The following is a 17,094-nucleotide window of genomic DNA, read 5'->3' as shown; positions in this document are numbered from 1 at the left end:
TTACAACTCTAACAATACCACCTCCCCTTAGTAACAAGAATCCCATGTCATAGATTTAGGTCTCTTTTCAGCTAACAATGGACTTCCCTTGTGGCTCAGATGGTAAAGCGACTGCCTACAATGGGGGAGACCTGGGTTCAATCCCTGAGTCAGGAAGATCTCCTGGAGAAGGAAATGGTAACCCATTCCAGTATTCTTGCCCGGAAAATCCCATGGATGGAGGAGCCTGGTAGGCTACAGTCCATGGGGTCACAAAGAGTTGGACACGACTGAGCGACTTCACTTTCACTTTCAGCTAACGATAGTAATAACCTAAGTTTAAAATTACAAATTCAAAAAGAAACCAAGAGTAAACTTTCTAGAGTCAAAATTACCATGCTTTTAAAATACCAAAAGGCATGTAGTTTATAACCCTACCTACAACACAATTTGTATAAATAAAGTGTTTATCTCAAATGAACCCAGGTTTCAAATGTCATTATTTCCATAAGAGAAAATGCTATTTTTCAACAGAAGGCAATCTTTGTACATACATAAATATATTCAAATGCAGCCTACTCTAATTTTTAGTATACTGGAGATCTCCAAGTTGCTACTGCAGAGCTGTATAGAGACTGAACCAGAACAGCGGCGCATCTGTTCGCACTTCTTTAGCCACTGTTCCTTAAGAAAGAATCTGGCTGGCCTTTGTCCCAGGTTCCCAGGAGACTGTAAACCCTGGAATTTCACAACTGACAGCAGTCTCTGTTACCCACAGTGGACCTCCAGGACCTCGTCTTTTATATAAACAGGTGACTCCCAGGTGGCCCCTTATTCCAAGATGGGGAGGCCACGCTGGAAAGGCTAACCAAGTGATTAAGAGGCTTGGCCCTGAGCCACATCCCATCAGCCTGACCTCCTGGAAGAGAGGTCTATAGATGAAATTCGACCTTGTGGTCCATGATTCAATCAATCGTGCCAATGTAATAAAAACCCAATAAAACCTCTGGACTCTGAGATGCAGGTAAGCTTCCCTGGTAATCACAAAAGGAAGGGGGAGGAGGATGAGTCCTGAGGACATGGGAACACTGGGTCTGGGACCCTCTCAGATCTCTCTCCACGTCTCTCTCCATTTGGCAGATCCTGGTTTGTATCCTTCATAATAAAATGTTAATTCTAAGTACAGCACCTTCCTAAGTGCTGAGCCATTTTAACAAATGATTAAATCTGAGGGGGCAATGGGAACTCCCAAATATGGGGCCAGGTGGTCACAAGTGCAGCGGACCTGCAAGCCCCAAAGCCTGCAGCTGGCATCTGAAAAAAGGGAAACTGATGCTCTTAACCTGTGGCGCCAGGTTGGCTGCCCCAGCGCTGGGCTGTTAAGAGCCAAAACCACACGGTGCATATAGAACAGGACATACAGCCCTGCCCCTCATCTCAGGACTTAACAGAGGCTAAATGAGAAAAAGTCGAGTGAAGGCACTTTTTAAGGCCTGTGCTTAGTCGCTTAGTCGTGTCCGACTCTTTGTGACCCCTTGGACTGTAACCCACCAGGCTCCTCTGTTCATGGGGATTCTCCAGGATAGATTACTGGAGTGGGTTGCCGGGCTCCTCCAAGGGATCTTCCCAACCCAGGGATCAAACCCAGGTCTTCCGTCTTGAGCCACTAGGGAGCCCTTTTAAGGCTTAAAGCATTAAAAAAAAAGGGACTTTTTGGTTACGTGCTCAAAAATATTTAAGAAGAAATTATTAAAATATTTTTAAAGTTCACAACTGTTCAGCTTAAATTTATGAAAGGCTTAAAATATCAACAAATAGCCAGTAAGTCATATAGAAATAAAGTTTACTATAAGATAAAACTGAGAAATTCAATGAAAAGCATTTTAAATCTCAAGTGTAGAAACGATGGAGTTTCAGTTCAGTTCAGTCACTCAGTCGTGTCCGACTCTTTGCGACCCCATGAATCGCAGCACGCCAGGCCTCCCTGTCCATCACCAAATCCCGCAGTTCACCAAAACTCACGTCCATCAAGTCAGTGATGCCATCCAGCCATCTCATCCTCAGTCGTCCCCTTCTCCTCCTGCCCCCAATCCCTCCCAGCATCAGAGTCTTTTCCAATGAGTCAACTCTTCGCATGAGGTGGCCAAAGTATTAGAGTTTCAGCTTTAGCATCAGTCCTTCCAATGAACACCCAGGACTGGTCTCCTTTAAGATGGACTGGTTGGATCTCCTTGCAGTCCATGGGACTCTCAAGAGTCTTCTCCAACACCACAGTTCAAAAGCATCAATTCTTCGGTGCTCAGCTTCCTTCACAGTCCAACTCTCACATCGATACATGACCACTGGAAAAACCATAGCCTTGACTAGCTGGACCTTTGTTGGCAAAGTAATGTCTCTGCTTTTGAATATGCTATCTAGGTTGGTCATAACTTTCCTTCCAAGGAGTAAGCGTCTTTTAATTTCATGGCTGCAATCACCATCTGCAGCGATTTTGGAGCACAAAAAAATAAATTCTGACACTGTTTCCACTGTTTCCCCATCTATTTCCCATGAAGTGATGGGACCAGATGCCATGATCTTAGTTCTCTGAATGTTGAGCTTTAAGCCAACTTTTTCACTCTCCTCTTTCACTTTCATCAAGAGGCTTTTAGTTCCTCTTCACTTTCTGCCATAAGGGTGGTGTTATCTGCATATCTGAGGTTATTGATATTTCTCCCAGCAATCTTGATTCCAGCTTGTGCTTCTTCTAGCCCAGTGTTTCTCATGATGTACTCTGCATATAAATTAAATAAGCAGGGTGACAATATACAGCCTTGACGTACTCCCTTTCCTATTTGGAACCAGTCTGTTCTTCCATGATGGAGTTTAGAAAATGTGAAATTCAGCTATTATATTCTGATTAAACCTCCCAAGAGCTCATTTTAGCCTTGATTGAGGCTAAATAATTGAGAACAATAAGCAACATTTTGCCTACTCATATACTGGGCTCAAGCAAAAACTATTTACATCATAACCAACTTTATGCCCATCTCCAACTAATCTTTTAATTTAAGGATAAGACCACACTGGTCTTTAAAAAGTTTCTCAAACCATCCCAGACGCATATGTCAGAGTATACCATTCAACTCTACCCTCTTGAACCTAAGATACTAAGCATACAGTGGTCTTTCTCTCAGTGATGAAGGGGGAAATTTAGAGTACCAGAGAGAAAATGCCTTTAGAGTTTAAATACACACACACAAAAATCCCAACAAAACCTTAGATTCTAGTTCTATTTCTCCTCTCAATCATCAAATAACTGTCTGGGTCTCATTTTTTCTCCAGGAAAATACAGGGCCATGGCCTACAGAACCATCAGGGTTCATTCTAGCACTGGCGTTCTCAATCTGCTTAAGTGTTGACAAGTCAGCAATTTAGAATTTAGACACTCTTCAGATTTTAAAAATGCCACAAGGTGATGTCAAAAATCATTAAAGCTTACCATGGTGTAAAAACGTTCCACACCAATGTATCCCGCCTTACTAAAAACAAAAATAACAAAAGTCTGCACCCCAATCAACAGAAACACACGTATTTACCTGCCGCCTGAAATCTATTTTAGCCTTAAGCAATTTTAAAGCTAGTCATGTTTTCCTAAATCTGATGCTTCACATCTACAACATGCAAAGCCTTTTCCAACTAACAACAGAGCTGACCTACTGGGACACACATGATGCTTTGACTTATTTTTAATGAGTTAATAACTCTGCATATCGTCACCCTGTTAAAACGTTTCACACTTATAAAACACAGACACTGAAGTATAGTGCAGGTGGTCCCTAACTTAGAACGCTTTCATTTACAATTTTTCGACTTTATGGTGATGCCAACATGACGCACATTCAACAGAAGCCACACTTGCCCTTCTGACCTCTCCTGGAGCCACAGACACCAGTGGGATACTCTCTGGTGATGCTGGGTGGGGCTCCACCTTTCCCAACTGGCCACCCAGTCCTGAGGATGGACCACCAATACACTCACAACCCCTCTGTTTTTCACTTTCAGTATAGTACTGAGGCTTCCCAAGTGGCTCAGTGGTAAAGAATCCACCTGCCAATGCAGGAGACGCAAGAGATACAGGTTTAATCCCTGGGTCAGGAAGATCCTCTGGAGGGAATGACTACCCGCTCCAGTATTCCTGCCTGGAGAATTCCAGGGACAGAGGAGCCTAGAGGTTGTAAAGTCCATACAGTGCATGGGGCTGCAAAGAGACAGACATGACTGAGCACACTATAAGCTCTACCTAAGAACCAAACACATTTTTCAGGTGTGGAACCCATCATGAAAGAAGGCAGAAATTGAACACACTAAAGATGGTGAAACATCTCCTCTTTCCCAACTACAAGACTTGTACTTCAACTGGATCTCAAGGATTTTCCTGTCTTCAGCCTCCAGTAAGTCCTTTCATCACCACAATCACATCTCCAGCTGAACTTCAAAGGAAAAGATATAAAAGCCACTCCAGTGGACGACTGTTGAGATAATCACTCTTAGCATCTTCCACAGATCTAAGAATAAAGCTGACTTACACCTAAAGACCAAATACCTGTCACTGTTCTCAGGAATTTATTTTTTTAATCCGTTCTAGAGATCCACAAAATGTATTTATTTTAAAAGGGAGTTCCATAAATATAACTTTGGTAGCCAGAAAAATTCAGCAAAATAAAGATAAAACTGGATGAACTGCATTTTTATCTCATGCAAAAACACAAAAGTCCTAAGTGAATACTCAAAGCTAATTTCACGTATTGGCTTTCAAAACTGTGAAACAGCCCATTCTAAGCACTTTATATGTTTTAACTTCTTACCATAATCCTATAAAGTAGGTATTACTGTCCCATCTTACAAGGAAGGCAAACTAAGGCACAAAAAGATATTCACTTGCCCAAAGCCACACAATCAGTAAATGGAGGACCCAGGCTGTCTGACTCCAGAACTAATGTTCACATCAACTATATATCATTCATTCACTTAACAGGTTTAACTGAGAGCATACTGTGTGCCAAGCACCATTCTAAGCATCAGGGACAGAGCCACGAACAAGTCAGACAAGGCCTCTGCCCTCCAGTGGAGAAGAGGTCTTGGAACAAACAAGTCTTATGGGGGAAATGGATACATGAAGAGCGTTCAGTTCAGTTCAGTTCAGTCTCTCAGTTGTGTCTGACTCTTTGTGACCCCGTGAATCGCAGCACCCCAGGCCTTCCTGTCCATCACCAACTCCCGGAGTTCACTCAGACTCACGTCCATCGAGTTGGTGATGCCATCCAGCCATCTCATCCTCTGTCGTCCCTTTTCCTCCTGCCCCAAATCCCTCCCAGCATCACAGTCTTTTCCAATGAGTCAACTCTTCGCATGAGGTGGCCAAAGTATTGGAATTTCAGCTTTAGCATCATTCCTTCCAAAGAAATCCCAGGGCTGATCTCCTTCAGAATGGACTGGCTGGATCTCCTTGCAGTCCATGGGACTCTCAAGAGTTTTCTCCAACACCACAGTTCAAAAGCATCAATTCTTCGGCACTCAGCCTACTTCACAGTCCAACTCTCACATCCATACATGACCACAGGAAAAACGATAGCCTTGACTAGACGGATCTTACCTCGTAATACATGCCAAGAAGAGATAACAAACAAAATAAATCGAAAGTGACAGAGACAGGGGCTGGCTTCATCTTAGGGGTAAGAGAAGGAATCATTCTGATGTGATGACATCTAAGCAGCAAACGGAAGACATCTGTCAAGGCAAGATCACCACCAGGAGGAAGGGGCAGGCCAACTTAAAGAACAGCAGGGATAACATCCCTAAGACAGGAACAGCGTGATTTGTTCAAGAAACGGCAAAAAGTTCTGAGTCAATTCTAAGGGTGACAGGAAGCTTTTTGCAGGATTTTGATCAAGAAGAGTGAGGGTGTAATTTATGTTTTTAAAAAGACCACCACTCTGTTGCTTTGGGATCAGTCAGTAAGACCAAGAGAAACAGGGTCACGGGGGAAGGCACTGTCACAACTGAGATGCCTCAACTAGGACAAGGATCCATGTATTAATTATCAGTAGACACTAAAAGAACAGCATGCAAGCTAACTGTCCCTGAAAAAGACTCTAAAATATTCCTCCTTCCTCATCCCCCATTCCTGACTTGATTTTGAAAAAAAAATCAGTTTTTTAAAATATCCATGTTAATGCTTTAGTGGGTACTGTTATAGGAGGAAAAAAAGGTTAAAAAGTATTTCCTTCAGTTACAAACATACTCTTATAATTTATCATATGCCACACAAACCCATACATTCTTGAGGAGCAGAAAGCTTTACTGCTCTTTAGTTCAGGGGTTGTTCATTTACTTGGAGACAAAAAGTGGTAGCTCTTCTGATGAGCTTTCTTCTCACACTTCGTCTCAGCACATCCCAGCTCATACTATTAACAGGTTGTGGACTGCAATAAAGTACACCAAAGGGAATAACATGTATTGAGGGAGAACCACGATGTACCAGGGACTCACTAGACGCCCTACATTCAAGAACTCATTTAATCCTCAGATACCCAAGGTACAAAGTTCATTACACAAATGAGAGAAAAAAAAATCAGAGAAATCAGTAACTTAAATTGTCCAAGATAACAACAGACAGAGCCAGGATTTAAGCCTACATCTAACTCTGAAGTTCTTGTCTTTCTACTACAGCAGCTATCAAAGACAGGACTCTAAAATATGTATTACGTGGACTCTTTCTGGCTTCTTATTACTGACTACCTTGTTGGTGGTGGGGCTGGGTTTCTTTTATGAAGAATCTGAGTTTTGAAGTTGGGAGTGCAGAAGATGAAGTGATCTTACATTTTCAAATACATTACTTTGAAAAAGTATTTTCTGCTTGAGATTCCAAAGAAATTAATCATAAAGATTCCCACCTTTAAAAAAAAAAATCTTAAATATCAATCGTTTACCATGAAGTAGGAGTAATGTTCTCTGAAAGTCTGGTACAGATTCTGTCCTCAAAAGACCTACAGATAAAGACAGGATGCAAATAAAAAGAAAATCATCAATAATATCTGAGAAGTGGCAAACAGCCTAAGGAGTGAATGAAGAGCCTTCTAGATCAGGGAAGGATTGCTGGAAAGAGAGGGACTCTAGGTGAGCTTTCCTGGAGAAAGGAATGGCAACCCACTTCAGTGTTCTTGCCTGGAGAATTCCATGGACAGAGGAGCCTGGCGGGCTACAGTCCATGGGGTCGCAAAGAGTCAGACAGGACTGAGCCAGTAACACCCACAGGTGAGCTTCCCCGAGTCTAGGAAGTACAGCGAGGGGGAAAGACTCTAGCAGCTTCTGCTCCGGCTAAGACGAGCCTACGTGCAAAAGCAGAGATGGAAGTTTGGAAAGCAGGTAGACGGTACCCAAGGTTACCTCCGTTCCACACTAAAGAGGAAAAGGCTAATTCTCGCAGACTATAGTGGACAGGCTAAGCAGACAGAATTAATCAGAATTACATAAAGTCCTTACCAGCTAGTTACAAGCTCTTTTATGGTACGTGCTAGTCTAGTTATTCTCATTTAAAGGATACCATCTCTACGCTGGACGTGACCTGAAAAGATGCGGAAGGCAGAAATAGTAGACTCAACACCTGCAATCCTTTTTTTTTAATCACAGGAGGGTTGGGGGGGGGGGGGTGGCGTCAACTAAGGAGTGATACACTAACGTTAATTCTTTCCCAACTGAGTTTCGGCAGTAAGAGCAAGGAAACATGTAGGGAAATGCCCCTCTCCGTCCACTCAAGTGCTGAATCATTTCACAAGGAGTGCAGTGGGCGAGGGACGCTTGTCAGGACAGTTGGGGACAGGTGCCCGCGTATTAAGGCAACAGATAAGTAACCAGGGAAAACAAGTGAGTAAAAACTGCCTTCGGAGAGTCCGACGCCGATTCCCGGGTCCGCGGGGCGGAGGGGAGACGCCACGGCGGGAGGCCGGGCGGAGCGTCCGGCGCGGGGCCCCTGCCGCCAGCCCGCGACGCTTGGAGCCCGGCCGCCCGCGCGCACGAATGAATGGCGCGGGGCTGAAGAGCCGGCGCGGCGCCGGCGCAGCAGCCGGGAGTTTGCGGCGCGGTCCGAGCGGGGCCGGCGCGGGGCGCGGCGGAGAGGGCCGCGGGCGCGGGTCGTCGGCGAGGCGCCTCCGCGGGCGGCCGAGCGCGGGCGGCGGCGCCGGGCCGGCCGCGCCATGGCGGAGGGGGAAGGGGAGGTCACGCGTTACATAACCCGGCAGCTGCCGCGCTTCGGGCGCCGCGGGCCGCCCAGGCCGCGAGCCCAACGGCCGCGGGGCCCGGGCCGGCGCGCCCGCCCCCGCCCCGCCTCAGGCCGCCGCGCCGGGCGACGCGGGGCCGCTCCCACCCCGCCCCCACCCCCGCCGCCGGCCCGGGGTCGCTCACCTTCAGCCCTGTCCCAGACCACCATGCCCGGGCGCGGCCGCCTCCTCCGGCCTCGCGGGCCCCGGCGCCGCCGCACACGGTGCCCTCGCCGGGGGCGGGGAGGAGGGCCGGCGAAGGAGTCGCACCGCCGCGCCGCGGTCCACGCTCGCCCCACGCTCGCGGCGGCCGGCCTGCGCGCGCTCGGCGCCCGCTCCGCCCCTCCCCCCGGCGGGCGCGCGCGCCGCGGCTCCGCCCCGCCCCGCCCCCTCCGGCGGCCGGCGCGCTCCCAGGCCCCGCCCCGCCCGGCCCCGCCCCGCCCCGCCCGCGGCTGCTTGAGCTCCGCCCCGCGCGGCGCCCGCGCCCGCCTGGAGCCCTGCCCTGGGCGATGGCGAACCGCGGGCGCCGAGCCCCTGCCCTCCCCCGCCGGCCCGCAGCGGGCCGCGCCTCCGTGGCACCTGACCATCTCGCTCGCGGGGGCGGAGAGGAGCGCGGCGCTGGTCCGCCTTCCGCATCGCGCCGCCAGCCTTGCAGCCCGAGCCCGTCGCGCCTTCCGCTTGGGTCGCGGAGCCGTCCCGGCCTCCCGGAGGCCCCGCCCGGCTCTGCGCTCCCGGGTCTGGGAGGGCACAAGTACGGGGACTGACCATGCTGGAAACCCTGGAAGATCCGTAAAACACCGGGGTCCCCCGCCACTAGCCGTTGACTCACAGTGACATCTAGTGACGGAAGGGACACTCGCGAACTGACACTTGGCTGTGTCAGGGGGCGACCGGGAATCAGGGCCCACGGAGATTAGTGGGAACAAACGCTGCGCCGCCGAGGGTGAGCGTTGCCAGCTCCTTTGGGGGCTCGAACACTGGTCCCTGCGCGACCAGGCTCGCCCTGCATTGCACCTGGATATTTGTAAACCTGCGGCAGGTGGCCCATCCCACATGCAGCACTGGGGTGACACGTGAAAGCAATTTGATACTGTCCAAAAAAAATCATATATTATCTATGTCTAAATACAATTATAATTGAGGACCTTCTGGCAAAAGACAAGTTGTTGCATAAGGACTGTTTTCCCTCTCTTGGCAGTTTTGGTTTGCCAGATCATCCCATATCTCCATTACAATAGTCTTTGTTGTTGCAATGCACGAGCATGAAGCGAACCCCCTAGCAAAGGCTCAACACTGTCCATTTATTCCCTTACCTGAAAGACTTGAAGAGTTTGCAAGTGCTTAGGAAACAGTTAGTACTCTTTTCAAAACTGCTTTTGCAGAGCAGAGACTTGTTTACTGGTGATTCAGCCCACTGGAGTGTGTTGCCATTGCCTTCTCCAGTATTCAACTTGTTTCTTTTTTCCAGTCCCTTCTTTTTTGCTGCTTTATAGCTGAGGAGCCTGGTAGGCTGCAGTCCATGGGGTGGCTAAGAGTCGGGCACTTCACTTTCACTTTTCACTTTCATGCACTGGAGAAGGAAATGGCAACCCACTCCAGTGTTGTTGCCTGGAGAATCCCAGGGACTGGGGAGCCTGGTGGGCTGCCGTCTATGGGGTCGCACAGAGTCGGACATGACTGAAGCGACGCAGCAGCAGCAGCAGCAGCAGCAGCAGACTTCTATAAATGCACTTCAACTTGAGTACTGAAAATGTACTGAAAATGTTCTTCTGAGATGTCATAATTTAATACAAATGGCATCGTTTCAACAGGACCACAAACAGGTACTGGCGGCAACATCAGGGTATCACCTGATTTTTTTTAATGTAAATCTATAAATGTCAGTATTCTATTAACATGAAATGGTAAAACTCAGTTTTCAAATTGAACTCACCTGTGAACTCTACAGGAAAAATACTTTTATATTTCCATTTTCTTTCCCACTCTCTCCTATCCAAGCCAAAGATTTTTTTCCCCTCTATTTTCTCGAGAAAGAAACACAGACATTGAGATAACTGACCTCAACAACACCTTTATAGAATATAGTAAAATGGTATTAGCTGCATTTTAGTGCAAACTGGTAGGCAGTCTCCAATAACAAGGTAGAAAACCCAGTGTGCTCTCTAGATAAAACAGGCTAAAAAGAGAGATACAGAATAGATAAATGTGTGTTTTATACCTACACATTTTGTATGCAGATATACACTAACCACAGAATCCTTTGGTACAATTTTGCCAAAGTTTTCTTTTGCCCATTCTAGAATATTCTGTTATGTTATAATATTCCAATAATATATTACACAGTGCCTAAAGACCCTTCTATTTCAATTTTATCCAGTCACCTACACTCATTCATTCATTTATTCACTTCCGTTTATTCTCATGAGGACTATCTTTCCCAGTCTAAGGAGAGCTGGCCTCACCTTTGGGTAAAAGCAGCTGAAAAGGCCACTCAGGACTCTCTTACATAGGGGAGCCCTTTGGGGGCACTGCACCTTACTCCTCTTTTCTGAACTTTATTAAAAATCATTTTTTAAAAGTCTAATATTAATGCCATCTCAAGATCCTGTGAAAGTGCAGACCCCTGACACCTGTAGGGACAGCCCTGGATAAGGACATGACCCTGCTATCTTTTAACCTCCATATCCAGCAGTAAACTCTTTTTGGAAACATCTAGTCTTCTCACATTCCTCTAGTTTTCTCACATGCCAACAACAGAAAATAAATACATGGAACCATTAAAAAACATAGATCTGTACTCAAGTCCCTTGGGTGAAATACACACTGTAACTCATGTATTTGCTCTTAGGAAGGAGTGATCTTGCTAATTGTTATAAGGCAGTATATGCTTTTATGTTATAAGGCAATTTATGCCAAAAGACAAAATAATAAGAAGGAGCACAAGCCCACAGAAATTTTGAGAGGAAAATGGAACCAGAATTGGCTTACCAAGACTTAATTCTTCTAAACACAGTACCTGTTTTTACAGAGCAAAGACACACCATGGGCAGATACGTATAATATCAGCCCTTCTTAAGGGCAGAATTCCATCTGTAACTGGGCTTCCCAGGCGGCGCTAGTAGTAAAGAACCCGTCTGCCAATGTAGGAGATTCAAGAGATGTAAATTCGATCCCTGGGTCAGGAAGATCCCCTGGAGTAGGAAATAGCAATCCACTCCAATATTCTTGCCTGGAAAAGTCCATTGATAGAGGAGCCTGGTGGGCTAAAGTCCATGGGGTCACAGAGTCGGACACGACTTAGCACACACAATGCCATCTGTAACTGACAGAATCCATCAGATTTGGAACTGTGGAAACAGCGGCCTGACTGTACCATATTGTGTTATATAAGGGGCTTGAGCCTCTGGGGATGTTGATATCTGAGGGGTTCTGGAATAAATCCAATACACTTAAATAACATAGTTCACAAAATCCTAGATGATTCAATAATTACTTATGACGAGCATTCTGAATGCCAGTCATCGTTGTGTGAATAGTGAACATAACGCAGGTCCTGGCCTTGAAAAGTTCCCAGTGTAGCAAGGGAAGCAAATAGACACCACATACCTGCCGTACAGGCTCAGAGCTGCTGCCAGAGAGTCGCCCATGAAGCACACAGGAAGGATGTCTGGGAGGTTTCCTAGAGAGAATGACATCCCAGGAAGAACTGAGAGACAAGGGGGATACCACTGCCCGTGGAGGGAGCAACACGTGTAAAGGCAGAGAAGGGAGGGAGAACAAAGAACATTCCAGAAACTGCCAAGTGTGAAGTACAGAGGGGCATGGGTGGGGGTGGGTGTGTGCTGATAAAGGAGGCTGGAGAGGCAAGCAGGGGTCAGGGCAGGCTAGGGCCCCATACGACTGGGTTTTGACTCTATCCTAAAGGCTTTAAGGGATAGTGTGGCTTTAGAAAGTCACTTTGTTTGCTGCATGGAAAATAGGTTTGGGAGGCAGTCAGGAGGACTTGTAATAGCCTAGGTGTTCAGGTGCAGGCTTAGAGGAGGCAGGGGGTTGCATCTGGCCTGGGTAGGGATTTTGCAAAGCAAGTATAATGAAGAAAAGGGCAAATGCAAATCAAAACTACAGTGAGGTACCACCTCACACGGGTCAGAATGGCCATCATAAAACATCTACAGACAGTACATTCTGGAGAGGGTGTGGAGAAAAGGGAACCCTCCTACACTGTTGGTGGGAATGTAAATTGGTGCAGCCACTATGGAGAACAGTATGGAGGTTCCTTAAAAAACTAAAAATAGAGCTATGATATGATGGAGCAATCCCATTCCTGGGCATATACCTGGAGAAAACCTTAATTTGAAAAGATACATGCACCCCAATATTCATGGCAGCACTATTTACAATAGCCAGGACATGGAAACAAAGGGATGGATAAAGAAATGTGGTACACATATACAGTGGAATATTACTCAGCCATGAAAAGAACGAAATAATGCCACTGCAGCACCATGGATGGACCTAGAGATTGTCACACTTCAGTTCAGTCGCTCAGTCGTGTCTGACTCTTTGCGACCCCAGGAATCGCAGCACACCAGGCCTCCCTGTCCATCACCAACTCCTGGAGTTCACTCAAACTCACGTGCATTGAGTCCGTGATGCCATCCAGGCATCTCATCCTCTGTCGTCCCCTTCTCCTCCTGCCCCCAGTCCCTCCCAGCATCAGAGTCTTTTCCAATGAGTCAACTCTTCGCATCAGCCTCATCATCAGTCCTTCCGATGAACACCCAGGACCAACCAGTCCATCCTAAAGGAGACCAGTCCTGGATGTTCATTGTCACACTTAAGTCAGAGAAAGATTAAAATCACATGTTATCGCTGGTATGTGGAGTTTAAAATGATATGATTCACAGACAGAAAACAAACTTACGGTTACCAAAGAAGAAAGGCAAGGGAGGGATAAATTAGGAGGCTGGAATTAACAGATACACATTACTATATATAAAATAGATAACCAACAAGGACCTACTGTATAGCATAGGAAGCTTTACTCAATATCTTGTAACAATCTATAACGGTTAACATATGATATTGCTTATATGTGGAATCTACAAAAAAAAGATACAAATGAACTTATTTACAAGACAGAAACAGACTCACAGACATAGAAAACAATCCTCTGGTTACCAAAGGGTAAAAGGTGGGGAAGGATGAATTAGGAATTTGGGACTAACAGATACACACCACTATATATAAAATAGACACATGAGAAAGTCCTACTGTGTGGAACAAGGAAAGATATTCAATATCTTATAGTAATCTTTAATAGAAAAGAAATTGAAAAAGAATATTTGGATATAACTGAATCACTTTGCTGTACATGTGAAATTAACACAACATTGTAAATCAACTGTACTTCAATTTAAAAAAAAATCTACTTATGGTCATTTTTTGTGAGATTTGGAAGAAATAATGTGTGCTCAAACCAGAAAGTCACATTGAATTATTTTTAAAATTAATGAATGATTATTTTTCTGGTTTGCTTAGGTCAGTTGTTCCTCCCTGATGTTTGTATCAGATGTTTCAGAGCCTGTGTTTTCTGTCTGGGATCGATCAATAATCTGAGAGATAAATTTTCTTCCCGCTTTCTTCCTTTCCCTTTCTCTAAATCTCCTTGTGCATGAAGCAATGTATTTTATTTATGAATTGCCTGGGAATACTACCACTGGATATCAGCCAGGAAAAAAAAAAAAAAGCATGTAAAGAATCTGACTGCAATGCAGGAGCTGCAGGAGACTTGGGTTCAATCCCTGGGATGGGAAGATCCCCTGAAGGATGAAATGGCAACCCACTCCAGTATTCTTGACTAGAGAATCCCATGGACAAAGAAGCCTGGCAGGCTACAGTCCAGGGGGTCACAGAGAGTTGGACACAACTGAGCAACTGAACTGACAACATTTAAAACTACAAGGAGTGTTTCCTTAGACAATGTGTATGAGTGTGTGTGGGTCTTTGTGCATGTTTGAAATTGAGGGTGGGCCCTTATGAACATTTATTCTCAGGTTAGAGTTACAAAGAACCAAGCAGATGTAATTGTACCCCACCTCCATTTATCCTGGGCCCTGGCTAGAGAGTTTGGAATCAGAACAGAGAAAGGGTATCCCCAGGTGACACAGAGCCTCTGGGGAATTTCTGGGCTGGGTGCCAGGAAGCCTCTTGTGGATTCCCAGAGCAGATTCCCAGAGCAAAGCAGCTGCAGTGGACAAAACTCCTCCTGGGCTCCCTCTCGGGGCTTTTCCAGGCCTTGTCAGCCCTGGCTCTGTGATAGGCCTGTGTCCTTGAAGCTGATTTCCCTGTCAAGTGTGAGTTGACTCAAGTTGGTTTCAACAAACCTAGCAGCCAAGGTTACTAAGGGCTTCTCTGGTGGCTCAGACAGTAAAGAATCTGCCTGCAATGCAGGAGACCCAGGTTCGATCCCTGAGTTGGGAAGATCCCCAGAGAGGGAATGGCAATCCACTCCAGTATTCTTGCCTGGAGAATCCCACGGACAGAGGAGCCTGGTGGGCTGTAGTCCATGGGTCACAAAGAGTCAGATACAACTGAGAGACTAACACTTTCACTTTCAAGGATACTAAGATTAAAATCTGTGTTTCACTCATCTGAAAGGTTGATCAGACTGTCTTTGGAGAGTTAAAGCATTTCTCCCTACTAACATCACAAAGAACCAAGGTCAGGGCTTAGACCAACAGCTCTCAGCTCAACTTTCCTGGGGACCAGCAAATTCCCATGATTTTGGACTTTAGCAGAACTTGATCTCAGGGACTCGCTATGCGCCACCATAAGGAGAAAACCACATAAGCACACAGGCTAATTGATCAGCCCTCCCCTTTCGCTAGAACAGTAAGCAAACCCAAGGGACATTCCAAACTGCCATGAGTCTTGGACTTAGTGGGAAAGGATGAGAAATGTACTCAATTAGCAAGAGAGGTGGGAAGATCACATTTTTGGAGGAAAAATAAGTGCACTTGCCCAAAGTGACTGTCCTAAATGATGCCGTATATCTGGTTTTTAGACTGTCCTAGATAAGGTTTTCCTTAGGGTCTGTCTGTAACTGGAATCTATCACATTAGGAAAGCCCACAGGGAAAATACAACTGAAGTTACGTACCACATCGGCAGAAAAGCTGAAAACAAAGCACAGGGACTCCCACTGCCCACTCTCAACAATGAGTCCAGGGACCTGCAGGGACCTTGAAGGATGGAGTCTGCTTCTGAACTTTATTGGATGATTTCCAATAAAGTGTTTGTAGGTGTTAAATACTGGAGGAAAAACGATTAATCCACAAGTTGTGAAAATGATGACTTAGGCCGATGCTATTCAAACATAGATGCCACTTTAAATGGAGACTTGGTTCTGTTATAGAAACATCACTGGACCAGGTGATAGGGACCAGGTGTCTGGTTCTGACATCAGCACCAATGAGCCACTTAATTTTGGACAAATAGTTCAGCTTCTCCAAACCTCAAATTCCTGGTTTGTTCAATGAGTGGACTGTGATAAATGATGTTTTCCCTAGTTCTAACACCCTGTGAAAACCCTAATATTTTAAAAAGTTTTATTTTATATTGGAGTATAGTTGATTGTGTTAGTTTCAGGTATATAGCAAAGTGATTCAGTTATGTATATACATATATCCATTTTTTTCAGATTCTTTTCCTATATAGGTTAGTATAGAGTATTGAGTATAGTTCCCTATGCTGTACAGTAGGTCCTTGTTGGTTATCTATTTTAGATATAGTAGAGTGTATATGTCAATCCCAACTCCCAGTTTCTCCCTCCAGTCTTCCTCCTTTGGTAAATAAATTTAGAAAACATTCATTTTAAAGTTTTAAAAACTGAAAAAAGTGAATTGGAGTGATGGTTGTATTATGCAGTCCAAAATATTCAAAATAATGCAATTCATTGAATATGATTTTTAAAAGCTAAAATGGTTAAGAAATATATTCAATTAAGGATACAAAGAACAACAGAGAGGCTTTTGCTTCTCTCTCTTTCTTTTTTTAAGGACAAGAAGTCAGAATAGAGATAAGGAGATTATAAAAGAAAAGCAGAATTCATCATTATATGAATTTAATCAGAGAAAGATTTTTTAAAAACTAAGAGGCTCAATATTGCAAACAGCATTCATAATCATTGGCTTTTAAACCACATATACGAGACATCAAATGTTTTTGCATGCGGGGAAGAGCGGCTCAGAGTACAAAAGAAATAACTTTTTAAAAAGACAGTTTCATGACTCACAGAGGGAGAGTGAAGAATAGCCAAAATCGCCAAAATCTGGGAACAACAGTTGATGTTCAGGAGGAGACTGAGCGAAAGGGCATTGGCAGAAGTGGTTATTAACAGGCGGAGTGCACTTCAGCCAGGCAAAGCGCCAAGCTCAGACAGTATTGTCTCAAAGGTGTTCAGCAAAGAAACGGAGACATAGATAAAAGTCGAAAACAAAATGCAACCAATGTGAAGATTCTAGAGTAGGAAGAAGCACAGTTACCTTGAAGGAAAAACAACAAAAAAACAACTGAAAGACAAAGTCACAACAGACAATAGTTTGCGTGCATGCATGCTAAGTCGCTCAGTCATGTCCAACTCTCGCCACCCCAGGGACTGTAGCCCACCAGGCTCCTCTGTCCATGGGATTCTCCAGGCAAGAATACTGGAGTGGGTTGCCATTTCCTTCTCCAGGGGATCTTCCCAACCCAGGGATCGAACCCGGGTCTCCTGCATTGCAGGCAGACCCTTTATCCTCTGAGCCACCAGGGAAGCT

General features: G+C 45.4%; 1 protein-coding gene across 6 annotated transcripts in view; it reads right to left on the bottom strand.

Annotated features, from left to right (window-relative positions):
* REV1 (REV1 DNA directed polymerase) overlaps positions 1–8,615 on the bottom strand; it is a 79,694-nt gene extending 71,079 nt beyond the window's left edge. For 5 of the 6 annotated variants that reach the window (XM_027963078.3, XM_012173782.5, XM_004006135.6 and 2 more), the window contains exon 1: positions 8,422–8,615. The gene's annotated coding sequence lies outside the window, so the exon portion shown is untranslated. Of the gene's footprint in view, positions 1–6,950; positions 6,989–8,421 lie in introns of those variants that run through there. The other variant, XM_042246419.2, reaches the window with a different exon arrangement.
* Positions 8,616–17,094: the final 8,479 nt, after the last annotated feature.

This window comes from Ovis aries, chromosome 3, assembly GCF_016772045.2.
Source record: "Ovis aries strain OAR_USU_Benz2616 breed Rambouillet chromosome 3, ARS-UI_Ramb_v3.0, whole genome shotgun sequence".
Classification (NCBI taxonomy): Eukaryota; Metazoa; Chordata; class Mammalia; order Artiodactyla; family Bovidae; genus Ovis; species Ovis aries.
Note: the sequence above shows the minus strand (reverse complement) of the source record. Positions and strands in the feature narration are given on the sequence as shown.